A 27700-nucleotide genomic window follows, 5' to 3' on the forward strand; every position below is an offset into this window, starting at 1 on the left:
GGTCAATATTTTGGGTAAACAGACCCGGATCCGTGATTCGACGGTCCCGGAGGGTCCATAGAAAAATATGGGACTTGAGCGTATGCCCGGAATCGAATTCCGAGGCCCCAAGCCCGAGAAATGAATTTTTAAGTGAAATTGCTTTCAGAAATTGTTTAAGGAAATTTGAAATGAAAACTGATTAGAAAGCAATGGTATCGGGCCCGTATTTTGGTTCGGCGCCCGGTACAGGTCTTATATATGACTTGAGTCATTCCTGAGAAATTTGATGTTTAAAAAAGTTTTGAGAAATTTCATTGATCTCGAGGTTTAATTCGATGCTCGTGATGTTATTTTGGTAATTTGATTATATGAATATGTTTGTAGGATGTTTTTGAGGTTGTGTGTATACTTGGGTTGGAATTTCGAGGGCTCGGGTGAGTTTCGAGTAGGTTCCGGGATGCCTTAGGCTTAGAAAGTCAGATGTTGCAGGTTCAGGAAGTTGCAGGTCTCTGAACCCTCTAGTGCGGTCCACGAGAAATCGGGTGCGACCGTAGAGGTGCCAGCGCGACCGCGGTCTCCTTTGTACGATCCGCGGTGGAGGCTGTGTGGCCGCAGTCGGCCTTGTGCGATTCGCACAGGGTGTTGAACTGCGGGTCTTCAGGTACGCTAGTGCGGCCGCGGTCCATTTGATGCGATCCACACAGGAGGTCTGAGAGGGGTATAAATAGACGAGAATTTCAGTTATTTTTCACTTTTTAAAACCCCAAAAATATAAGAGGCGATTTTTCAAACAACCCTTCCTCTCCAGAATGTTGGTAAGTGATTTCTAACTCATTTTCTTCACTCCTTAACATCTTTTAACATGATTTCAACTTCAAATCAAAGATTTTCATGGAGGAAATTGGGTGTTTTGGGTAGAACCTGGGTTTTTCTAAAATTAGGGATTTGGACCTCAATTTAAGGCAAAATAAATTATATATTTGGATTCGTGGGGGGAATGGGTAATCAGATTTTGGTCCGAACCTCGGGTTTCGACCACGTGGGCTCGGGGGTGATTTTGACTTTTTGGGTAAAACTTTGGAAAACTCATTTTCATGTATTGGGGTTGATTCATTTAGCACTTATTGATATAATTAAGTAACTTGTGACTAGATTCGAGCGAATTGGTGGTGGAATCGGGGGGTAAAGCTATAATTGAGACTTGAGTGGTGTTCAAGGCATCGAGGTAAGTGTTTGGTCTAACCCTAGCTTGAGGGATTAGGAGTTGAGTCATATGTGCTACTTGCTTCTTGTTGAGTACGACGTATAGGCATGGTGACGAGTATCTATACGTTAGTGTCAAGCATGACCGTGAGTTTTAAATTGAAGTTGTTGTGTTCTTAAATGACACTTGGGTGCTTTACTTAATGATCTTCTATGATTGAGCATTTTCAATAATTGAACTGAGTACAAGCTAAGTGGAGATTGGTTATAGCTGATTCTCCCTTGCCGGGATGACTATTTCAATATTGTTGTTCCCTTGCCGGAAAAATTATTACATTGTTGTGTTCCCTTGCCGGAAAGTTATTATTTGATTATTTTTCCTTGCCGGAATTCCTTGAAATTACAGGATATTATGAAATGGGAGCGGGTGGTACGCCTACCACAAGATATTATGAAATGGGAGCGGGTGGTATGCCTACCACAAGATATTATGAAATGGGAGCGGGTGGTATGCCTACCACAAGATATTATGAAATGAGAGCGGGTGGTACGCTTACCACAAGATATTATGAAATGGGAGCGTGTGGTACGTCTACCACAAGATATTATGAAATGGGAGCGGGTGGTACGCCTACCACAAGATATGAGAAATGGGATCAGGTTGCACGCCTGCAACAAGATGGAAACTGAAAGTGAAAGTTGTCTTTACTTTTCTTTATCTGTGTTAGAATTTATATTGTCAGATTCCTTACTTATTCCTTGCTATTTTGCTTTATCAGCTATCCCCGAGGCATGTTCCCCTTCCCCAACTTTAATTGCTTATTATCTGTTTACTTTTCTGCCATATATTATATAACTGCACAGGTTTATCTGGAGTCTGGTCCTAGCCTCGTCACGACTTCGCCGGGGTTAGGCGAGGCACTTACCAACACACGGGGTCAGTTGTACTGATACTACACTCTGCACTGTGTGCAGATCCCGGAGCAGCTTTCGGACAGTAGTTGGAGGGCTTCCTTTAGTCCATCCGGAGACCCAAGGTAGACCTGCAGACATTCGCGGGCCCTGACGTCCCCCTCTATCTCTATTTCTTGTTTCCTTTATCTCTTGCTCAAGAACAGTACTATGTATTTTCTTCAGACTTTGTATGTAGTGACTCTTAGACAGTCTGTGGTACTGTGACACCAGATTTTGGGGTATTGAAGTTTAAAAGTGGTAATAGACGTAGCTCTAAGCTTTATAAATGTTGACTTTCGCTTTATTTATATTGTCGCCCTATGTTTGTTTTAAAAGTAGTAATATGAAAAAGGTAGTAGATAGTTAAGGATTGGCTTGCCTAGCTCACATTAGTAGGCGTCATCACGACATTTGAGGGTGGGAATTTTGGCTCGTAACAAAACCTCACTAGTAGATTTGGAGAGGATAGTGTGTACGCAAACTTTATCCCTACCTCGAAGAAGTAAGATCTCAAAGTTTGACAATAGTCTAGTGATTTGCTCTTTTCATCAGTTCTTTAACCAGAAGAAGAGCCTGGATGCCAATATTTTCTTTATTCTTTATCGTTTTCTTTTAGACAAGCAATGTGCAAAGCCTACTTATGTGATATGCGCAGCAATTCTTAAAGCAGAAGGCTGATACAAAGCAATATTACTAAGAGCTTGTTTGGAAAGCCACCTTGAAAAGGATTTGGGTGTAATTGGGTGTAATTATACAATTTGATATGTTTATTTGGCCAAGTAATTATTTGGTCAGCATGGAATTGGGTGTAATTGGAGGGGTGTAATTTACACTCTCCAATTCTCAAGGGGGAGGTGAGAATTGGTGGTAATTACACTGTGTAATTACAAGGTTGTTTTTTCGTTTCGTTTCTTTTTGTTTTTATTTTAATTTATTTTCTTTATAACTTTTTATTTCTATTATTTTAATTTTTTAATTTCTTTTGAAATTTTAAAAAATATTTTTCTTTGTACCTTATTTATCTTTTATTTCTCTATCTTTACTTCTCATGATTCTATGTAATTGCTTACTATATTTTATTATTCTATTTTTTTAAACTACACCTCCTAATATTAGAAATAATGAGTCATTAACGAACTTGGCATATAATGAGTGATGCAATTAAAGTGGAATTTCGTTGTTGAATGTGGTTATAACTTATCATGCTTCCTAATTATTAAGTTGCACTAGAACTTACTATTATTATGTTGGAATTTGACATATGTTAAACTATTTATTTTTTTTGAATTTTGAAATTGTGTTATATTCATGGTTCAAATTTACTTGTTTCAATAGTATTGGCTCACATTGCATGTTGTTCATTTTTTAGTTAGAGTTGACAGATTAGTGATGATAGGCTATAATTACGTATTTTAGTCGATTATTACACTCTAATTTACTGCACTTTAGTTGAGTTTGCGCTTTAATCGCTAGTGTTTTGCACTAATTGTATGTTTTATGCCTTGTAAGTGTGATTCCGAGCTATATAGATGTTATGTAATGAATTTAAGTGGTTTGGAGCTTTGAAGTCTGAGTAATAGCTCAAGGAATTAAGCCGGGATCGCGTTCGGGGATCAACGGATGATAAAACAACAAAACGAAAACTCGAAGAGGCATATTGCGTACTATTTAGTAAACTAGACATAACGTTTTACTCAGAACTCCATTTGAGCTCCACAATATATGGTTGGAAAGCTAACTCAAAGGGATACACCTTTCATGTTTTACGTTTTTCCAAATTCCAAACGGAACAGGGTCAAAAACCGCGACCGCGGCAGAGGGCAGTCGCGGACAACTGAAGAATCTGAGAGGGTGTTTGGCCGCGGTTCCGGCGCGACCGCGGTGGAACCGTGGCAGGATGCATAAATTTCAGGGACCAAAGTGCAAAACACGGGATTTTAAGCCCTAAACCCTATATTAAACCAAGGAAGCCGGCCAAGAATTGGAGAGGACATATTTTTGACATAGATTTGACCTAAGGAGGCAGCGACACAATAGGAGCAAGGCTTGGGAATTCTTCTACAAGTTTTTTCTTTTCTCTTACTATTTTTTATTGTTGGTTATGAATTTTAGTATTGTAGTTTTACATACTATTATGAATAGCTAAATTGTTATCTAGAGTTTTGATAGAACCTTTTGTAGGATAAATTCTTGTTATGTTTTTATATAATTGAGCCGTAGTATAATCTCTATTTGTTCAACTACGTTCTTATTGTAGTTAATTGAAGAGCTCTCAATTAGCTGTGCCTATTTAGTATGCATAACTCGGGAGAGAGTGTATATTTAGGTAATTGTTGAACAACACCACTCCCAGAGTATATGAGAGATCAATAACCGAGGGTTTAAAGGTGGGATTAGGGATAACGAAGCCTTGAGTGCGATCTGAAGTGAGCTGTATCAAAAGCCAGCTAGCGTAGCTCGGGAGAGTGCGTCTAGTAAATTGTCGTGATTACTCGGGAGAGATTTACGATAATAAGAGTGCTCATGATCGGTAGGGAATACTTAGGCGAAATTATAGAAGATATAGCGGGAAGGATTCCGACAATTGGGGAATCATAACTCTAGACCTCCTTAATCTTGTCTCTAACTCTTAATATCTTTAGTTGTTAATTTATTATTTTAATTTGTTAATTAATTAGTTAAACACAAGAATCTAAATATCTATAAGGTAGGAACTGTTCAAGTTTGTCTTCTTGGTGATAGTGAACAGCTGTAGCTAAGCCTTAGTTCTCTGTGGGATTCGACTCCGGACTTGTAAACCGGATTATACTTGCAACGATCGCATTGTCCTTTTATAAGGCATAGTTGGGCGTGATCAATTAGTTTTGTCAAACATTTGAATAATGTTATTACATTATATTTGTAAATATTAATTTATTTTATCAAACATGAATTTCATGATGTTATCACAAAATGTATTTTTTTTATTTTCGTAAGTATCTAAACTAAATATTATTAATTTAAAAATATATATAACTTATTTTTACAGTATTAGTTATAAATATATGATTACTAAATTAATGTATATTCACGAAAAAATATACATCTTAAATACAAAATATAATAACATTTATACTTATAAAAAATTATATGCATATATTTATTATATTAACTTTTAAGTTTGATAATTACTTAATTTGAAATTTAATCTAAATGTGTAATTACACTTGTGCAACCAAACAGTAAACTTGTAACTACATTGTAATTACATTATGACAAACAAATATGTCGTCGTAATTACATAACTATGTAATTACTAGGATGTGTAATTACTATTCTAGTAATTACACCAATTCCAATTACAGGGTGACTTTCCAAGCAGAGTCTAAAGGATTTCAAATAAGTATAATACAGTAGTATTTGCCTCATTACTTTAAAAGGCCATTCTTTACTTTATTCATTCCGTCACAACTACTTTTCTTACTTCATCTTTGCAAGTTTCGTATCCTTGTGCAAGCCTCTCTTTCTCATCCCATTAAAATACTTGAACAAAAGGTGATCCAGCAGTTTCTCAGGCAGTGCTCGAATGATGAATCCTTGAATAGCATGTGGCCAGTAAGGCACGCAAATTTCCCCATAACCTATCCATCTTGTGCTCGCTTTACTATATGTTTCGGCTGATGGAACGAACAAAGAAGATTTCTTTATACATGTCATCTTTGTTGCCACTAGCAGCGGAATCTAGAAAATACAAACATGTTCATCAGTCAATATGCAGCGTATGATTTTTCCATTAGGGATAAATTCCTTTTGTTTGGGGCGCAACCCTTCCATAAAGCGTAAAAATTGCATGAGGCGTCCTATTTGGTCGGCCCCTTTTAATTTATACTCGTTTTGATTTTTCGTTTGCATCCGTACCTTTTTTTTGTTAAAAGCATTTTAAAAAGACGATTTTGCCCTTCAGGACATACCATTGACAAAATTGCAGACTGCAGGATAAAACTTCAGCATGTTTTGGCACGAAATTTTAGCAAATGAACTAAATAACCTAAGCATATTTAGTCTGAAGTTTTAGCAAATGAACCAAATAACTTAAGCATAATGAACTAAATAACTTAAGTATGTTTAGTCTGAAGTTTTAGCAAATGAACTAAATAAGTTAAGCATGTTTCGTCTGAAGTTTTAGCAAAGGAACTAAATAACTTAAGCATGTTTAATCTGAAGTTTTCACAAATGAACTAAATAATTTAAGCATAACGAACTAAATAACTTAAGTATGTTTAGTCTGAAGTTTTAGCAAATGAACTAAATAACTTCAGCATGCATTAGCAAAAACTCATTAGAAAATTATATATTGCAAGACAAAAACTTAAGCATGTTTCGTCTAAAATTTCACAAATGAACTAAATAACTTCAACATGTTCAAACTAAAATTTTAGCAAATGAACTAAATAACTTCAGCATGCATTAGCAAAAACTCATTAGATAATTACATACTGCAAGACAAAAACTTAAGCATGTTTACTTGAAGTTTTCGCAAATGAACTAAATAACTTCAGCATATTTAAACTGATGTTTTAGCAAATGAACTAAATAACTTCAGCACTCATGACAAAACTGTAGACTGCAGGATAAATAATTTCAGCATGCATTAGCATGAAGTTTTAGCTTCAACATGAAACAACTTCATGCTATATTAACATGAAGTTTATGGTTTTTTGATAAAGCTGCTGAGAGAAAAGGGGGAGATCTTTTTTATGAATGAGGTTGCAGATCATGCGATTTATCAGGGATGTAAGTGTCATATTATTACGGATTTTTTGTCACTGGCTACCAAATCAATAATTTTAAAAAATAGGGTACAGATTTAAAGGTGGCACAAATATAAGGTACGGTTGCAAATCCCCCCCCTCCCCATAAAGCAAGTAAGCAACTACTTTAGGGCCTACATTTGTGGAGACTCCATTTTTTGTTACACTTAATAGGCTATGTATAAGTTTTAAAAAAGGTTTTGTGAAGAGAAAAAGTTTGATTTCTTTCTTTAACAAGTATATAGAAAAGGATTTGCAACTGCTATGATTTCTGCCAAGAAAATTACACTTGAAATGAATATCGAACCCTAATTTCTTAAGAACGTGTGATATATAGGAAGTAACAATTTAATGAGAATGTTAATAATAAAATCTCAAAATCTTTCGAAGAGCCCTCTGGAGTTGATTAATTTATACATAGTAGACAAGACTATTTTTTCACTTCAAAATAGATTTGAACAATTCGAAGCATACGAAAATATTTTTGGTTTTCTATTTAGTGGAAATTTGAAAAACTATTGCCTTAATCTTGAATGTTCCTTAAAGCATAATAATCAATTCGATATTGATGGAGATTTATTTTCGGAATTAAAAGTATTAAGGAAAATAGTACAATTAGAAGATAATAGTTTAATTGATACACTCGGTCAAATAAAAATATTTGATTCTTTTTCCAGTGCCGATATTGCTTATGGAATAATGTTAATAACTCTTGTTACCGTCGATTCAGTGGAAAAAAGTTTTCAAAATTAAAATTGATAAAATCTTGCCTAAGATCAACAATGTCTCAAGAAAGTTTAAATAGCTATGTTGTCAATTAAGAAAGACTTATTAGGAGTTATTAATTAAAAAAAAATTATAATAACTTTGTATCTAAAGAAAAATAGACTTTAAATAAATAAATAATTTTTTAAAACCCCTCATAAAATTTGGTTTTAGGCCACAAAACTCATCGTGCCGCCCTTGACGGTAAGACGGAATATTTCCAATTCAATTGCATAAAACTTAAACCTTCTAAAAAATTAACCGGTTGGATAGGAAAGCTATGACAAGTGTAAGTAATCCTGGATGATTCAGTTTCTTAACATCAAGTTGCAACATGCTGTTGACCAAGTCCAAAGAATTGGTAAACATGAAGTTAGAGGTCCAACAAGAAAAACAAAAAAGGTAAAGCGTCATTTTTTGAAGTCCTCCGTTAAGTTTCCTATCATTACATATTGCCTTTATGATTATTCATTGATGTAAGAGTAACAAAGAACCTACCTGGCACTGAACATCGATTCCTTGTTGCTTGTATTCGACACTCAGGGATTTTGACAACATCTGTACGTACCTGCATTTTAATTTGTCACCCCATTAAGCTTTTAATTTCTGGATGGTTGTATGATGAAAAAAATACAGTATAGCTACAAAGTTTCAATTACTCCTATGCCTATTTGTATCCACCAAAATAGGAGTCCTATTATAGGACACTTAAAAAATGTAACCAAGAGGTGCTATGTATTATAGGAGGCCTCAAACTCGAAGGGAAAAGCAAACAACACAAATAAATACAACTATGATGAATTCAATTTCATTCGAATAAGAATAAAATCATAAGTGTCAACTTCAATTCCCAATTTTAAGGTGAAATACAACTATATTTGCATTATAAAGAAGAACCAAACCTATTCCAATCCAACTCTCCTAAATTCGTAATTGTCTCGTTTCCTATCCTAAATATGAAATGTAAAAGGAGACTAAGTTTTATCCACAGCAGGTGAAAAGTATCTATCTGATCATTTAAAACTCGTGTCTACATCAAAAATTGGTTGGTAATTAGAAGAGATGATCATTTTGGGTGCCCGTGGAATTATTCGAGGCATGCACAGGCCAATCGGGACGCCACAGATAGTTGAAACCGGTCAAAGTACATAAAAGATTGTTGTTCGTTCCCTCAAAGGATGCAATTAATACTCTTATATAAGGTAGACTTAAACAATATTATCTCAGATAAAAAAAAAATTATACCAGAAATTAAAAAATCGCAGCTTAAAAAGATATTAAAAAATGTTTGAATAGTGTAACATTTTTTTGGTAAATTTTTTTTTTGTAGGAGTAAATATCTTACGAGCAGAAAAGATAAAAACATTTCATATAAATACAGCCTTAAATTACTTTTATGAGTAGTTTTGTTTTGAAACCAATACGAACACTTTTTTTTTCCAAATACTTTTTAGGATGCGTTTAAATTCAAAAGTGTTGAAAACATTTTTAGAAAAACTACTTCAATTTTTTTTAAAGGTTCAACCAAACACAATTAGAGAACTCTCTTTTAATAGATGTAAAAACTGAAAAGCGCCGGTAGAATAATTTCATAAGATTCTTACGCTTTGGTGGCGGCATAGATGGAGTAGAGAGGATAGGATGAGACAGTTGCGGACGAGCCTGATCGTATGTTCACAATAGCACCCTTTTTCTTCTCCAGCATCCTCGGAATAATCGACTTTGTCACCCACGTTAACCCCTCCATATTCACCTTCATCAAACCCTTCACCAACTCCAAATCAACTTCATGCATAAATCTCGCATAGGGGTTTGCCATTCCAGCATTATTAATCAATATTCCAACATCAACAGCTTCTTTCTATTTTCGTTACAATTTCTTCTGGTGGACACTTTGCAAAATCTATAACAACAGTTTTAATGAACATTTTTCCTCTATATCTTTCATGGATTGCATTAGCGGTGTCCTCAAGTTTTGAAGGGTTTCTTCCAACTAAAATGAGATTTAGACCCTTATTTGCCAATTCAAATGCGAGGGCTTTGCCTATTCCGTCGGTGGAGCCAGTAATCAGAGCCCATGAACCGTATTCTTTCAAATTCTTTGATGGTCTGAAGAAGCTTCCCCATACCCATATGGAAAAGCTTAGATCAACGGATTTGGAAAGAGAGATTAAGCCAAGAAAAAGAATAAAGTATTGCAAATACGTCTCCATTTGAGTTTCACCTACCTAGTTAAGAATAATTTATGGAAATTAATCAAGTCTTAGTGGGACAGTCACAAGGTATCTTTCACTGCCGCAAAGTCCGGGAGACTCCTAGGGTTAACTGCGTAAAAGTTAAGATTCCGCAACTTCCAAGCTAACTACATCTTGAACTTATCGACACTGTCTAAAATATATAAGTAGTACTTTGAGTTTGATATGGCACCAAATTTAAAAATAAAGTAAAATTTTTAGAACTTTTATTTTAAAATATTTTATAATGCCAGTATAGTTATAAAAAATTTATATTCTTAAATATTTCATAACATTTATATGACTATAAAAGTTTCTCATTAAATTAAATTAAAAGCTTAACATTATTTATAAATATTAAAATTTGTCATTTTTTTAAAAATGAAATAGTAAGAGAAAGTATGTCACATAATTGGAAGGGGAGGAGTATGAATTTACTTATATGGATAGATAGGCACATTGTAAAAAAAGAACTTTATAGCGCCAGATTATTCGTGTGTTCGGTAGTATGGATTATTTTTACGGAAAAGGGTCATATCTAGCCTTATACTATCGAAAATAAGTTATATCTATTCTTCGTTTAAGTTTCTTAGTAAAAATAACCTTACCGTCATACTTTGAGATTAGCATTACTCCTCAGATGTTAAATCCTTCTTTAAAACTTTAAAAATACACATGGCACGATCTGATTGAATGTAAAAGACCCACCCCACTTTTTATTTTGAACAGCCCGACCCAACCAAATAACCCCACATCTTGGAGCGGGAAAAAATCTCACTTGTTCCCAATATTCCGGTGGCTCTCCGGCAAATCCGCTTCCTCTATCACTTTCACGAAGCTCTGCAGATATGGGTCAATAGAATGAAATCGTACCAGCACAAGAGCATCAAATCATCGCTTATTCCCAGTCTCAGTTTTATTCTTATCATCTTTTTTTCATCTCTGTTTTTTCTTTAATCTACTGTAAATGTACATTAGAAAGCTATGGGTAAATAAATTCGTTAGTGTTAAAAGGTTAAGAAAAAAATATGTACTGTTTAAAAGAATTGCCTGCTTTCATAATAATATAGGAGTTAGTCTTTTAGATAAATTGAATTGCACTAACTTTCATTATATATAACGCCTAAGCATAAAATATTCTTGAATTTGTTTATATCTCAAGCAATTGTAGAATTTAAATATGATAGTTTTACCATGAAAAATGGAGGCAAAAATGTCAATATGGTTTTTAATCGAGGAAAACCCTATACAAGAGAAATATTCCTCTGATGCACTACTGTTGAGATATTTGGTGTCTCTTTTCATTCTCAATATCCTCTTTCGTTCAGATAAGACTAGACTTTCGATATTCCATGCATGCCTACTGGTTGATTCATCTTGGCCAAAAAATTTAGAACATTATTTGCTTAAAATCTGTTCTGGTGAAATGTTACTGTTCATTGCCTTTCAGCATTTGCCTTTCCCTCTCCCTTTCCACTTTCAAAGCTGACAGCTTGGCAGCAATACGAGCACCACGACCTTTCAGAAGCTGTAAATAAATCAATGAATGTGCAAACGACCTTTCATCATCATCCCATTTCAGAAGTTGTAACAAATCACAAAGAAAGGTGAGGGGTTTCGGGCGGAGCGGGTTATTTGGTTGGATCGGGTTGTTTAAAATGGAAGGTGGGGTTGATCTTTTGCCTTCAATCATATCATGCCACGTGTGATTTTTAAGTTTTGAAGAGCAATTTAATGTCTGGGGGTTAATTTTAATCCCAAAGTACAACGGTAAGGTTAATTTTAATAAGAAACTGAAACGGAGGGTAGATATAACTTATTTTCGATAGTAGAAGGATAAATATGACCCTTATCCGTTATTTTTAAGATTAGTTTCTTCGGAAAAGGGTCATATTTATCCCTGTACTCTTTAAAAATGGTTATATTTGTCATTCGTTATACTTTTTTGATATATTTATCCTTACCATTATACTTTAGGATCATATTTATCCTTGTACTCTTCAAAGAGGGTTACATTTGTCCTTCGTCATACTTTTTGACATATTTATCCTTACACTTATACTTTAGGATCATATTTGCCCTCATCCATTAAATCCTCATGTTCCACCTTTGTTTTCCTACATGGTGCCTATGTGGATTTCTTTTTCCTCCAATTTAAATATGGTCAACTATTTAAGATAATTTAATTTAACCATAAACCATAAACCATAATTTGGTTGTCTGCACCTATTTGTGTCTTTGGGTAGCCAATATATAAAATACAGTGGCTTCATTCTCATAATTCACATTACTCTAATATTATTCGTCATTGTAGGTTTATGTTAAACCAGGTCGAAGATAAGGGGTGGAGCTAGAGTATTAGGTATGGTTTGAATGAACTCTATAGCTTTTGTTTAGATTTGTGTTCTATTAGGAAATACATTAAATATGTATAAATATTTAATTACGAACTTAATAACTAAAATGAGCTATGAGCAAGATCAGAACCCATAAACTTTAAATCATGACTCTGCCATCCAAAAAGTTGAATTATTTAGATATACTTTTTTAAATATGTAATTTTATTTTATTTTTGAAAAACATGAAAATTATATACCCAAATCACAAAAAAAAACTAGATGTGTTGACCCTTGTAATCGAATTCTTTCATATAAAATGAGAGGAGAGAGCAATATTTTCTTTTCGAGAAAAAATATGTTTGAGGAAACCATCCTAGACAATATTAGGCTTCTGGCAGTGCTCTATTTTAAGCACGGACCTTTATCATTAATTCCATTGTTGTGCAACTTTTCGTAATTTAATTTGGTTACTGCAATAATTGTAAGCTGTATCAGATTAGTGATTTTGAGTTCAAAGTTCTTGTTTGCCAATATGTTGTTGCTGCTATCAGGAAAATATGGAGCTGAAATAGTGCCATTATCTTAAATAGGTGACAATATTTAAATTGGGTGGGCGGATTAAATTATCTTAAATAGTTGACCATATTTAAATTGGAGGAAAAAGAAATCCACATAGGCACCATGTAGGAAAACAAAGGTGGGACATGGGGATTTAATGGATGAGGGGCAAATATGATCACTAAAGTATAAGTATAAGGATAAATATGTCAAAAAGTATGACGAAGGACAAATGTAACCCTCTTTGAAGAGTACAGGGATAAATATGACCATTTTCCGTAATTTCTTTAACCATCACTTATAATTACCTTTTAGACGATGTTATAGTGTAATTTTTTTCAAAATATCAACTCACAAAAGTTAAAATCAAAAATAATTTAAAACAAAAGAAGAAGAAAGAGCATCTGTTTTCGCTTTTCTTCTATTTGCCAATTGCCATGGCAAGCTCGATCGATAGACTGATCAATTAATGGTTTCTTCACTAAACATTTCTTCCTTAATTTTGGTTAAAGCTTATTTGGTATTCGGTTTTGACAAAGATTATGAAAAAATAAGTTCTTGCTGAATTTATTTTACAAGAAATAAAGACGATTACAAAAAAAATTTACACCTTTCTGCTATGACTTTTGCTATCTTCCGTTTAAGCCGTTTGCACCTACAGAATCATGCACGTTTATATTTGTCTGTTTGATTTCACTATTTTCTGCTAAAATCTAGTGTCAACACTACCCTCATGTCTCATTTCCAGCCTTCTAAATTGTTGAGTCCCGCAAAATTTACAACCAACAATAATAAAGATGCACAGAGACGCAAAACATGTTTACCCGTAAAACGGTATAGTTAAATTTGTTACGTGATTTATAGACAAGCAAACTGATTTGATCCCAAAAATGATAAAGAAATAAGATTAAAAGTAAGACTTAGCAGTTGAAATTGAAGAAGATGACGAGTATGGCTTCGAGTATAATGTTTCCGAGGACAGAAATGAAAGCAATATAAAAAGCAAATAAAGTTGTTTAATTGAGAGCAAAAATGGAATACAATATATGTTTTGCCAAGAATTTTTGTTTCCTACAAACTGTTGAGCCTTCTATTTGTAGCGATACCTATGGAAACAAGATCCTAGGATCAAGCCTAATTTATATGATAATAAAGGAGTCATTGATAAATATGTAATGGCAGGCCATGAATGCAAATATAGAAACATTAACGTAAAAAAAATACGGAACTTAACATCTCATTTCCGAGCTCTAGTCAATTTATTTATGGCGTACTTTCATATACGAAAATGTGGGGTGTAACAGAACTGGTTTGCACCCAAGGGCTGATTCTGAGCCATTCTTCGAGCCCTCTCTTCTTCATATGCAATTTTTGCATCTCTAATAGTTGCATCCTCTGCATCCCTTTAAGATTCTCTCTAAGTTGGGTTGCCTCCCTCGCAGCCAAATCAACATTATCATCATCTCCAGCCATATTTTCTTTGGTTGAGGATTTCTCAACCTTCTCTATATTCTCGGTATATTTCTTTCCTTCCTCAACTGTCGCAGATGTTTCTCGATTTCTAGTTCGTATGGTGGCACTTCCTTCCCAGAAGATCGAGTCATGCACCAATCTAACCTATAGCGTACGCACAGTCAAAAGAATACCAAGCGTAAAAAGAGAAAAATAAAATAAAAAGAAAAATTTCTGAATTAGCACTACAAACTATTTCAAACTCTATTGATTGCCAATCCCCAACAACAGTGCCAAAATTCGACGAACACAAAACACACACGAAAATATGCTCGCTAGTCGAATATAGTAATTTATAATATCGTATCCACAAGGATTGGAGTTAAAGAGTATTATCATAGTTTGTAGCTAGATAGCTATCCAAGATGATCAACAATTGAGAATTTTATGATTAAGACTAAAATTAACTAAGAGTCTAAACTATTGACTAATGATAATTAGCGCAAGTAATAAGCAAAGAAGGTTATCAATTGGGAGAAGATAGGGTTGATAGGATAGGTACAAACTAAATGTTTGAGATATAACTCTAGATAATTCATATGAAATGTTCAAGCGAGTCTCTCGATTTACTTGGTTATTAATTCAATTATTTAGTAGAAACCCCTCTCTCGATTAAGTCTCAGCCTCACAAGATGAACCAATTTTAAGCACGTGAATATATGCAAGAATTTGTAGTGGATTGGTCTTTAGGAGAACCTCTCTTGATTATCCTTCTAACTTGGTTCTATCAACAATTCAACTATCCTCTTCCGATTACTAAGAAGAATGAATGACTTCAACCAACAAAATATAATGCAAAAATATTACAAGTTATGCCTCTCTCGATTACATGAACAAGTGAATATAGATGCAATGATTAGAACATCCAAAACGGTCCAATACATAAAAACTGGAGTTAATATCCACAAACAAGTATCAATACACCAAATCCATCAAACCCTAAAGAGAACTACTCCATAGATATGGAGTAACATATCACAAATTTGTTTAAGTTAAAGGAAAACATAAACAATCCAAACTCTTGCCTTGAGTGAGGATTGAATGATGAAATCCTTGTGCTTTTGCGTCTCCACCTACTCCTTAGTTTCCTTAAGTCTAAGATGTGTCAAAAGTCCAAAAACTACCATTCTTCCATGTATTTATGCCAAGTATGATCGGGCCTAGACAAAATTCCCTTTTCCTAAACGAAATAGGAAAACTTACAAACTTATTGTTTTTTATGCATCACACTGTGCGTAGCAGGGCGTGTAGCATTAGTGCTTTTTCCTGACAGACCCCAAAAACCCATTCTCTTAAGTTTGCTATTTTCTGACAGATTTTTACACTAATGCGCCGAGCTATGCATCACCCAGTGCGATGCACTAGTGCATTTTTTCAGCAGATTATTTTCCCTTGAATTTTGACGTCCCGAAGTGATCCTTGAACCTCGAACGCAATCCTGGCTTATTTCTTTGGGCTTTTACTCAGACTTCAAAGCTCCAAATAGCTCGAATTAGTTCCACAACATCTACATAGCTCGGAATCACTCCTACAAATCATAAAACACACAATAAGTGCAAAACACTAGCAATTAAAGCTAAAATTTAATTAAAGTGCAGTAAATTAGAGTACAATAAGCAACTAAAATACGCAATTATAGCCTATCATCAACAACATTCCCGATAGCCAATCAATCATTTGATCGATAAAACACATAGGGAAATGGTCTTTACAAGTAGCACTATTGAGCTTCCGGTAGTCCATGCAAACTCTCCATCCAGACACCGTCCTTGTTGGAATGAGTTCATTTTTTCATTTTGAATCACGGTCATACCTCACTTATTTGGCACACATTGCACCAGACTCATCCAAGGATTATCCATGATGGGGTAAACAACCCCGACATCCAACCATTTTAATAATTTCTTTTTTCACCACTTCTTGTATGGAGGGATTCAATCTCCTTTAATACTCCATACTTTCAAGTTGGATTTTGTGCTCACAAATACCAACTGTAATCCCCCTGACATCCCCTATTGTCCAACCAATGGCTTGTCTATGCTCCTTCAAGGTTTCCAATAACTGCTAACCTATACATCATTTATCAAAGATAAAATAACTACAGGTAGAGTGTGATTAGAGCCAAGAAATTTAAACCTTAAGAGTGGTGGTAGTGGCTGCTCAACGATTGAAGGCTTGGTGAGAGGAGTGACTATATTCTCCAAGTTAAGAGAAAGCTTCTTTGGTTCGCAATATGAACCGAACCCTTCCAATGCGTTCATTGTCTCCACATATACCTCTATGTCCTCACCATCAAAATTCATCAAGATCACCGCCAATGCCTCACCAAGGCATTCCTCTTCCATCTTCACCTCAACAAAATCTTCAACCACATCAACAATATCAAGTACCGAGATACACTTGTATGCATTTGGTAGTTTCATGCCCCTTTCTTGCTTAAAAAGTAACTTCTTCGTCATTCACCTAGAACTTTAACCTCATTTCTTTTCGAGTCCATAAGTGTTCTTCCGGTTATAAGGAATGGTCTTCCCAAGATGATAGGGATTTCTTTATCAACAACACAATCAAGAATAACGAAGTCGGCGGGGAGGAGGAACTTCCCCACTTTCACAAGGACATCATCCACTATCGCTATCGGTCATTTCACCGAACGGTCAACCATTTGCAATCGCATACTAGTAGGCCTAGGAATCCCTGATCCCACTTGCTTCTAGATAGCAATAGGCATTAAGTTTATGCTAGCCCCATTATCATAAAGAGCTCTTGCAAAGTCACGTAATCTAATAGTGCATGGAATAGCAAAAGCCCCCATATCCTCTTTCTTTTGGATGGTGGTCATTGAGATGATGGAGCTAATCTAGTGCGTGACACTCACCGTTTCATTCTTGATAGTTTTCTTTTTAGTGATCGAATCCTTCTAGTATTTAGCAAATCTGGGCATCTCTTGAAAAGCTTCCACAAATGGAGTATTCACTGATAATTGCTTTAAAATGTCATAGAACTTCTCAAAATTGCTATCATCAACTCTTTTGGCTAATCTTTGATGAAATGGAGGGGGATGTCTAGGAATTGGTGCTAGAGATTTTGGTGCCTCTGTTACTTTTTCCTCAATTTTTCATGGCTCACATCTTGAGCCTTCACCTTTTTTGGGATTCTCTCAACTTCAACAACGTTAGGCATTTCAACTTGTGCCTCATACTCTTGTTCAACATCTTCCACATCGACCACCCATTCACTCTCACTTTGAAGTAGTTTCCCACTTCGAGTTGTAATGGTCATGCAATGAGAGGTTTGGATACCCCCACTATCCTTTGGGTTTGCAGTTGTATCACTTGGGAGTGTGCCTTTTTGTTTTGGAGTTTTTTCTCTTCAAAGATCTCTCATTTACATCTCCAACTTCAGAATAGATGCGATGTAAGAACCCACAAGCTCGGTCATATTTTTCATTGAAGTGTCAGACCTCTCTTGATTTTGCAATACGCTTTCAAGCATGTTCTCCAATTTTGAATTACTTTGGTCGCTTGAAGAACTCTCCTACTAGTGTTGAGAATTAGAGTATTGGCCCTTTGGTGGAACATAGGGATTTGAACTATACCTGTTAATCGGGCCGGGCTGACCCATTTTCAACCCGCTTCGGCCTGTTCAACCCGTTACTGTAGCATATTAAGGCGGGCTGGAACGGGTTGGACGGGGATTGGGTTTTAGATGAACAAATTTTGGATACCGCACCGAAACCCGCTAAGCCCGCTAACCCGTTAACGGGTTTTTAACGAGCTGCAGCCTAGTTCAGCATGTTATCCTTACAATTTTTTATTTTTTTTATTTTGTGGACCGTTGTCAACGGTCAAATTCAAAAATGACCATTGGGGAACGGCCATATTTTGCACAAATGGTCATTTAGGCCTCCCCCATTAAGAAAATAGCCCTCCCACCCCTAATAATTGATAAATTACAATTTAATTTTTCAAAATTTTCAAACACTTAAGTATCAATAACATTGAATAAAAAAAACAAAATTTACAAAAAGAAAAAATTGAGCCTGACCCGGCCCGTTTAAGCCCGAACCCGTACGGGCCAAATAAAACCCGCAAAAACACAACCCGCTAATTCATCCTGTTAACAGCCCGGAACGATAACCGTACGGGCTGATTTTACCGTACGGGCTGATTTTTTTTTAGTACAACCCGTCCTAACCCACCCGTTAAACACCTCTATTTTGAACTCCAATTTGCAAAATTGTTGTTGTTTTTTCAATTTCCTTGATTTGAATTATCTTAATCATTTCGCCATTGTTTATTACCTTGCCTTTGCGGGTTAGGTCTCCATTGATGTAGTTGTCCGGACCCTTGGTAGTTTTGCCTTTGATATCCTCCTTGTGAATTTTTAACATAATTTGCTTCTTCATATTGCATTGGAGGATATTCTTGATGTTGGCCTTTTTGATGTTGGTAGTTAACATTCGATATTGGTTGTACGTCTTTCACTATATTTACTTTCGTTGTTTGGCTTTTCATAAATATTTTTGTCAAAATATTTACATTGGTGGAAAGCCTGGCAATCAATTAAGCTCCTTCTTGATTTTCCTTGAATATGGTGATACCATATGGGACACCACCCACGATGCCAAGTTTGGTTGTGTTCGGCTACCTTGTCGAGGATTTGCGTGACTCTTGCAAGCGTCTTGTCCATGAGAAATCCATTCACTGTATTGTTGGCTACGGATTGGTTCATGGGGTCCAACCCCGTGTAAAACTTCTCCAACAACATATTTTTTGGAAAACCCATGATTTGGTGATCTCGCCAAGTATTGCTTGAATCTCACCCAAGCTTCATGAAGTTGTTCCCCCGGTAATTGCTTGAAGAAGAAAATTTTGTCCCGAAGCTCGGACTTCTTGATTTGTGGAAACAATTTCCCTAGGAAGACGTGCACAAGTTCGGCCCAAGTATGGATGGAGTTTGGAGGTAGACTAAGAATCCATTTCCTTGCCTCTCAGCCTAGAGAATATTTGAAAACCCTCAACCTTAAGGCATCATTCAAAATATGATTTTGATTATGTATTTCCCACACACCCACAAAATATTTGAGGTGTTGTGTTGGGTCATCGTCGATGAAATTTCTAAAGAACCCCTCCGCCTTAGGTAGAGACTATGATCTACTTTGAAGGTAGCCGTGTCAAATCTAGAAGGGACAATAGAATTTGAATCATCAATAAATTCATCCATACCTACAAACACATTCTTCGGCTCACATATGCTTTCCTAGTTACACCAAAAAAAGGAAACTGTGATGGAATAGAAAAAGACGCAAAGTAGAGCATACACTAGTTAGTAACATCAAAATTGTATTCCTCGACAATGGCAGAAAAATTTAATACGCTCAAATTACACCTATAAATGGTGTAAAGTGGTCGATGTCAAACATATTAATCCAACTAGGTTGGGGTCGAATCCTACATGGAATAGGCGTAAAAGGATTACTTGAATAGCGTGTCACTTGACTAAGGTTGTAATTCTTCACCGTTAGTTTGGAAAGTGTTTATTAGTTGCAAACTATGAAGAGAAGCTATTTTGTTAAGAGATTTAACTAATTGAATTAAGAAACTAAGGTTGTGTCCTCTTTCATGGAATATAATGTTGTTAGTGTTAATATGATATTTTTCTAATGGAAAGTTTGTTGATATGCAAATGGTTCCTAAAATAACTATCCAATATTTTTCAATAGTTAGATAGTATTTCTCTTTCATGATTTGCCCAAATACAAAAGAGTTACAATTAAGAGCAACCAATATATACCAAGTAGAATCCACTTACTCCTAAGCGATTCTATTAAACATGGTTTAAAGTCTCGAGTTCTTGCTATTCATTTCTATCAAACCCTAACCCACTTTTTCAAGTGAAAGAAAAGTAAAATAGAAATAGATAATGTTTGCAACCACCAATCATAAATGAAGCATGAGAAATGCATAAAAATCAACAACCCATTATATACATATTCAATGGTAAATAGCTGTCACACCTCCTTTTTTTACGCCCCGCCCCCGAGGGGTAAGATGCGCGGGTGGAGTTTTTCCAATTTAAGTGACAATATTCAAAATGGGATTATTTATTTAATTCAGAGTCGCCACTTGGGAAAGGTTTGGTTTTTGGTGTCCCAAGTCACCGGTTTATCTTGAATCCCAAATCGAGGAAATTTTCGACTTTTCCAAATGAAGTCTGCGAACCAGAAATTCTAAGTAAGGAATTCTGTTGACCCGAGGGAAGGTGTTAGGCATCCTCGAATCCCGTGGTTCTAGCACGGTCGCTTAAATTGTTATAATGGCTAAGTATCTGATTTAAATACAGGTTGTGACTTATGTGCTTTTATTAAGTTTAAACCGCTTTTATTATTATCATTTATTTTTATAGAATTGCAACGTCGTGAAAATGCACCTCAAACCACGTCACAGTCAATGCGCCCGTAGTTGTTAACACATTTCGACTCCGTCGAGATTTGGATTCGGGTCACATCAATGTGCACCCAAGTTTAACAGTGTAATTTATTAAGGGCGCCTAAGGGGGTCTAGTGCGTTATTATTTGTGGAAGGCCATGAAATTTATTAAATGGCCTATCCTGAATTCTAGATAATTATCAAGGTTATTTATTGAGGACCCCGCGATTTTCATCTCATTTGGCGAGGCTCGTCTCATTTTTTTAGAAGGAACATCCTAAAGCGATTACATTTCTAATGTGTTTATCTCTTTAAAAAAATAGAAAAAAAAGATGCGTGCTATTTTTACTATGTGTTTGGCCCAAATCCAGATTTTTAGCTAATCATCCAATTAATTATTTACGGGATGAAGAAACATTGTACCTCATGTAAACATGCTTTGAACTTGATAAAAGAAACGTATATGGGATTGATGAAATGCTATGACTGTTACAAGAGCTCCTTAACTTTAACTTATTCAGACAAGATTAATTAAGATTGCTTGTTAAGAAATGCGACTAATGGTATTTTACTCATCCTATAAACTGCTTCACGCAAACTGAAACTCAAGAGTTTGAAACTGTATTGTCTTTAGCTAAATCTTAAACAATCATTTGCCCCTACATATTCAAAACATGCTGAAATGGCGATTTTGAGTTAGCAATTGTATTAAAATGGCTGCACATTTCATGGATTGTATTTACATCTTATGTACTACCAAACGAATAAAATGTCACAGCTCCAGATGGGCATAAACTTTAATTAAGTACAACCTTACTAATGTGTCTCTATTAGGCTAACAGACCAAGAAACTGCGTATCTTAACAACATTAAAAAAGGCAATTCGTAAGCAATACAACAGGTGATTATAACTCCTTCAAATCTTTTGATTCATGCTTTCATTGTTACATCAAATGCGAGTCTTAGTATGTACCTGGATATTGGATACAACAGGAGAAGCAAGGGGTCAGTAGGGCAATAGAAGCGATACCAAACAACAGCAGTAACAGCAGGTGCCAAATAGAACAGAAATCCCAGTGCAAGAGGCCAATAAAGCCAATGGAGGAGAGGCAGAATGAGACAAATTCCCAGTAGTAATGGAGTCAGAGAATCAAGCAATCCAATTCCAGGGGAAGCCAACAAACAAATCCAAACAATAGACTTAACTGACACTTGAAGGAAAACAGGACTAACTTGGACAGTTTGAACAAAATGAGAATCGACAAACAGTAGGGAGAAGACAATTCCTGATTTTTGTGATATCTCTTTCCCTATCTCCTTTCTTTTCAAGTTCTAATATCAGTCCTCAATTTGAAATCTATTTGGTTTATCGAAGAGAAAACTTTTCCAGTTTCTGTTTTCAGAATTTGAAACTTTCAGATGTTCCCTCTCATTGCCTCTCTCTATCTCTGTATGCTTTTTCTGTGTATCTCTATCAACTCTCTCTTTCAAAACTCCTCACAGTGTGTGTGTGTTTCTTCTCTAATCCCCCCTGTCCTAATCTCAGATCCTCCCCTTTTATAAGCCTCCACATCAAAACTTTTACAGCCTGTTAGATTAATCAGATACCCCTCCCATGTGCCCATTACTTTTCAGTTTCCACTCAACTATTTAAGTATTAATCCCATGACATTCCCTTAGCAGGCTTTAACTTTTTTACTTTATTATCTAAAAGCAAGTATGGGCAGTAAAATATATCTGACAGCATATACTGTCAGATTGTTTAAAACTTAAAAGCTTCTTAATGCAGAAAAACAGGCTGTGCACAAGGCACATGAGGTGCACCAATGCACATGCTGTGCACGAGTGCACATGCCTTCCAATTCAGGATTTAAACATAAACAATCCCTTTTTACATTGACTGGTCCAAATCAACAGCTATAGGTAAACGAAACTGATTCTGAATTGATTTCAACAAATGTTCAACAGAAGCAAATCGATTTACTATGCTCAGACAGTTGAAATTAATTGACGACACATGTCGACTCGACTATATTAGCATTATCGTACACAATCGTAGCCGAAAATCAAACATTCAGAAGTATAGGATACATGACTCGACTTATACTGATTAAAATAGAATGGTGCATCCGAGGAATCAGTTAGTTAGTACAAATTGGAATACAACCAATACGCATGCCGTATCAGAATAGGAGGAGAAGGATTCAGACAAACACAGATGTTCAAACAGAGTGGACGAACAAAAGTTGATAAAAATTCAAAACACAAATTGACACAAAACATGAACAGACATCTAATCCCTCACATGGACCAAACAAATAAGGGAAGAAGGCAGACTCACCTCAAATCTTGAAAAATCGGAAACCTTGAACCGGACTTGGACAGACTTTCTTAAGGCTGAACGGACTTTAATCGAAGTGTTTCTCAGATGAGAAACACTTCGATTAAGGTCCCTTGGACCTTAATTTCTTTGGCTCGAACGGGTATGAACTAGTGACGAGGAACTACAAAGTTCCAAAACTCAGATCCGGGATTCATGTTTCCCTGGTTAGATTCGGACCAAACCAAGTATGGTTCGGTCACGAGGGGGGTCTGGGGAGTATCTGGTACAAAACTGGGGTTGGTTGGGTCAGATCGAGTTTTGACTCGAATCTTCGAATGAAGATTCGAGGACCTGGGGGGTGATTCGAAACATGGGGTTGGTAGATTTGGGTTCAGGATGGCCTGGGGGTCCTATGGTGTTCAAGGGAAGGTCACCGGCATCCATGCCGCCGGCTTTCATGGCGGAAGTATGCAGAGGCGGCTAGGGTTTTAGGTGTTGTGGTGAAGACGACGAAGGCTGGGGTTTGGATAGGGGGGGCAGGGTAGTGTTATGCGCTTATATAGTTAGTGGGCAAGTGGATCCTGGCCGTTGGATGAGACGAGATGAAGGGCCAGGATCCTTCGGCTAACAGGGAACGACGTCGTTTCAAGGGTAAGGGGTTGGGGTCGGTCCGGGTGTAAATGGGTCGGGTTTGTTGATGGGTTATGGGGATTGATCTTGGCCGTTGATCACTCTGAGATCAACGGCCCAGATCAGGCACGACTCAAACGACGTCGTTTGGACGTCCTGGGCATCAGGTGACCTGGGCTGGGCAGGCCTGGGTCTTGGGCTGTTTGTTTGGGCCAATTTTGTTAAAATTGGCCCAAGTCCGGAAGGGGTCTTTTCTTTATTTTTTTTTTATTTTTCTTCTTATTTATTTTAAAACAAAGCTAAGCCAAAAAAATCAAATTAAAATTAAATACACACTCAAATACAATTATTTGCACACATACTAAAATATTTCAAAACCGGTAAAGTCAAACCAAATAAAATCACGGACGAAAATGCCTATTCACGATTTTCTATTTAACGACCGAATTACGGTTTGAATTACGCAGGACACATATATATTTTTTTGAATTTTATTTTAATAAAGTAAATAAATAAGAAATGGGCCAAAATCACAAATAAATCCACAAGGTGCCGTACAGAAATCCGAAATTGTACAGCAGGGCCAATTATATTTGTTTTTTTATTTCTTTTTGGAGTGATTGTCGTGTGAAACAAAAATCACGTGCTCACAGCTGCCCCTCTTTGTTCGGAAACACGAAGGGTTTTCGTGCAAAGATCAAGTGAGCGTGTATGAGCGATTTTTGCCTATAGACCACTCCGTATGAAGCATTTTTTGAAAGATCTGACCGAATCTTGCTTCAAAGATTTCCTACATATCCTGGGCTAAACAGGAATCAGGTCAATGTAGTTCGAGAAGTTTTGGTAGCTGGGGCTACCATGGGACTGCAATGCTTGCCGCTACTGCTGCTGCTGTTGTCACTGCTACGTCACTGACCGCCTTATTACAACCAAGCGAAAATTGGAAACTGAACTTAACTACTTTTATGCATGTCAACTGCTAGTTACAAGATTCCTATCTATGATTCTTTTACGACTTGATCTTGGGTCTTAGCTGATTCTGCTTGTAGACTCTGATCTGAATCTTGATGCTTGCGAGCTGTGGCGACTTGTTTTTTAATCTCCGGGATACCGAATAAAATGTGACCGGCAGAGGTCAGGACGTTAGTCAAATGTTGGAGTCGATTTGCTTTCCCTTTACTCTGATATCTCGGGATATCTCTTTTTTGTCTTTTTCTTCTTTGATTCCGAACTGGGATTCATCTCGTGGGTCATTTCGATTCATGTGGCTCGAGGTCAGACCTGCGGGAGAAAACAAACGAACGAAATTTTCTGCCCCAGTTTCACTAGGAAAATTTCGTTAATTATTCACTAGGTAGTTCATAAAATTGATGAAAGAGGATATGCATGCTCAGTGCAGGGTTGGAGCCCTAATATCGACTAGCTGGGGAAAAGTTCAGTGTAGGGTTTAAAACCCTAGCGCCGAACAAAGGGAGAATTCAGTTTAGGGTTTAAAACCCTAATGCTGGCTGAAAGGAAAAAAGTTCAGTTTAGGGTTTAAAACCCTAATGCTGACTAAAAGGAAAATTCAGTTTAGGGTTTAAAACCCTAATGCTGATTGCATGGAAAAGCTCAGTTTAGAGTTTAAAACTCTAATGCTGGCTAAAAGGAAAAAGTTCAGTTTAGGGTTTAAAACCCTAATGCTGACTAAAGGAAAATTCAGTTTAGGGTTTAAAACCCTAATGCTGATTGCATGGAAAAACTCAGTTTAGAGTTTTAAAACTCTAATGCTGGCTAAAAGGAAAAAGTTCAGTTTAGGGTTTAAAACCCTGATGCTGACTAAAAGAGAATTCAGTTTAGGGTTTAAAACCCTAATGCTGATTGCATGGAAAAGCTCAGTTTAGAGTTTAAAACTCTAATGCTGGCTAAAAGGAAAAAGTTCAGTTTAGGGTTTAAAACCCTAATGCTGACTAAAGAGAATTCAGTTTAGAGTTTAAAACCCTAATGCTGACTAAAGGAAAATTCAGTTTAGGGTTTAAAACCCTAATGCTGACTAAAGGAAAATTCAGTTTAGGGTTTAAAACCCTAATGCTGATTGCATGGAAAAGCTCAGTTTAGAGTTTAAAACTCTAATGCTGGCTAAAAGGAAAAAGTTCAGTTTAGGGTTTAAAACCTTAATGCTGACTAAAGAGAATTCAGTTTAGAGTTTAAAACCCTAATGCTGATTGCATGGAAAAGCTCAGTTTAGAGTTTAAAACTCTAATGCTGGCTAAAAGGAAAAGTTCAGTTTAGAGTTTAAAACCCTAATGCTGACTAAAGGAAAATTCAGTTTAGGGTTTAAAACCCTAATGCTGATTGCATGGAAAAGCTCAGTTTAGAGTTTAAAACTCTAATGCTGGCTAAAAGGAAAAGTTCAGTTTAGGGTTTAAAACCCTAATGCTGACTAAAGGAAAATTCAGTTTAGGGTTTAAAACCCTAATGCTGATTGCATGGAAAAGCTCAGTTTAGAGTTTAAAACTCTAATGCTGGCTGAAAGGAAAAGTTCAGTTTAGGGTTTAAAACCCTAATGCTGACTAAAGGAAAATTCAGTTTAGGGTTTAAAACCCTAATGCTGATTGCATGGAAAAGCTCAGTTTAGAGTTTAAAACTCTAATGCTGGCTAAAAGGAAAAAGTTCAGTTTAGGGTTTAAAACCCTAATGCTGACTAAAAGGAAAATTCAGTTTAGGGTTTAAAACCCTAATGCTGATTGCATGGAAAAGCTCAGTTTAGAGTTTAAAACTCTAATGCTGGCTAAAAGGAAAAAGTTCAGTTTAGGGTTTAAAACCCTAATGCTGACTAAAAGGAAAATTCAGTTTAGGGTTTAAAACCCTAATGCTGATTGCATGGAAAAGCTCAGTTTAGAGTTTAAAACTCTAATGCTGGCTAAAAGGAAAAGTTCAGTTTAGGGTTTAAAACCCTAATGCTGACTAAAGGAAAATTCAGTTTAGGGTTTAAAACCCTAATGCTGATTGCATGGAAAAGCTCAGTTTAGAGTTTAAAACTCTAATGCTGGCTAAAAGGAAAAGTTCAGTTTAGGGTTTAAAACCCTAATGCTGACTAAAGGAAAATTCAGTTTAGGGTTTAAAACCCTAATGCTGATTGCATGGAAAAGCTCAGTTTAGAGTTTAAAACTCTAATGCTGGCTAAAAGGAAAAGTTCAGTTTAGGGTTTAAAACCCTAATGCTGACTAAAGGAAAATTCAGTTTAGGGTTTAAAACCCTAATGCTGATTGCATGGAAAAGCTCAGTTTAGAGTTTAAAACTCTAATGCTGGCTAAAAGGAAAAGTTCAGTTTAGGGTTTAAAACCCTAATGCTGACTAAAGGAAAATTCAGTTTAGGGTTTTAAAACCCTAATGCTGATTGCATGGAAAAGCTCAGTTTAGAGTTTAAAACTCTAATGCTGGCTAAAAGGAAAAGTTCAGTTTAGGGTTTAAAACCCTAATGCTGACTAAAAGGAAAATTCAGTTTAGGGTTTAAAACCCTAATGCTGATTGCATGGAAAAGCTCAGTTTAGAGTTTAAAACTCTAATGCTGGCTAAAAGGAAAAAGTTCAGTTTAGGGTTTAAAACCCTAATGCTGACTGGCTGGGGATAAAGCTCGAGAATACTACACGATCTATTTTTGAGTTTTCTTGTTTTAGATAAAAGGGAGTTTCGTGGAAGCTTACCTTTCGAGTGAATTCCTTATTGCCAAAATGTTTCTTGTACCTTCCTCTTTGGGCGACACCTGCTTCTTGCACGGTTGTCTTGGATTATACCTGTTTCAACTTTTCAGATAAAGAACAATTGTTAGTTCGGAAATGACGGTCGGTTCGGTGACCTCGATCGTTCCCAGTTGCTTTGTTGCGTCTTCATTTCTGTTGTGAAGTCCCGCCATTGATTTGATTCATATGCCGAAACCCTTTGGACCGCTCAGGCTTGTATTTCCAGATTCTGTGATGATTTGCCTCGTAAGGCTCTTTTT

General features: G+C 36.1%; 1 pseudogene; it reads right to left on the minus strand.

Annotated features, from left to right (window-relative positions):
• Positions 1-5357: 5357 nt before the first annotated feature.
• LOC104229881 (very-long-chain 3-oxoacyl-CoA reductase 1-like) lies at positions 5358-16796 on the minus strand (annotated as a pseudogene).
• Between the last annotated feature and the right edge of the window lie 10904 nt (positions 16797-27700).

This window comes from Nicotiana sylvestris, chromosome 4, assembly GCF_000393655.2.
Source record: "Nicotiana sylvestris chromosome 4, ASM39365v2, whole genome shotgun sequence".
Taxonomy (NCBI): domain Eukaryota; kingdom Viridiplantae; phylum Streptophyta; class Magnoliopsida; order Solanales; family Solanaceae; genus Nicotiana; species Nicotiana sylvestris.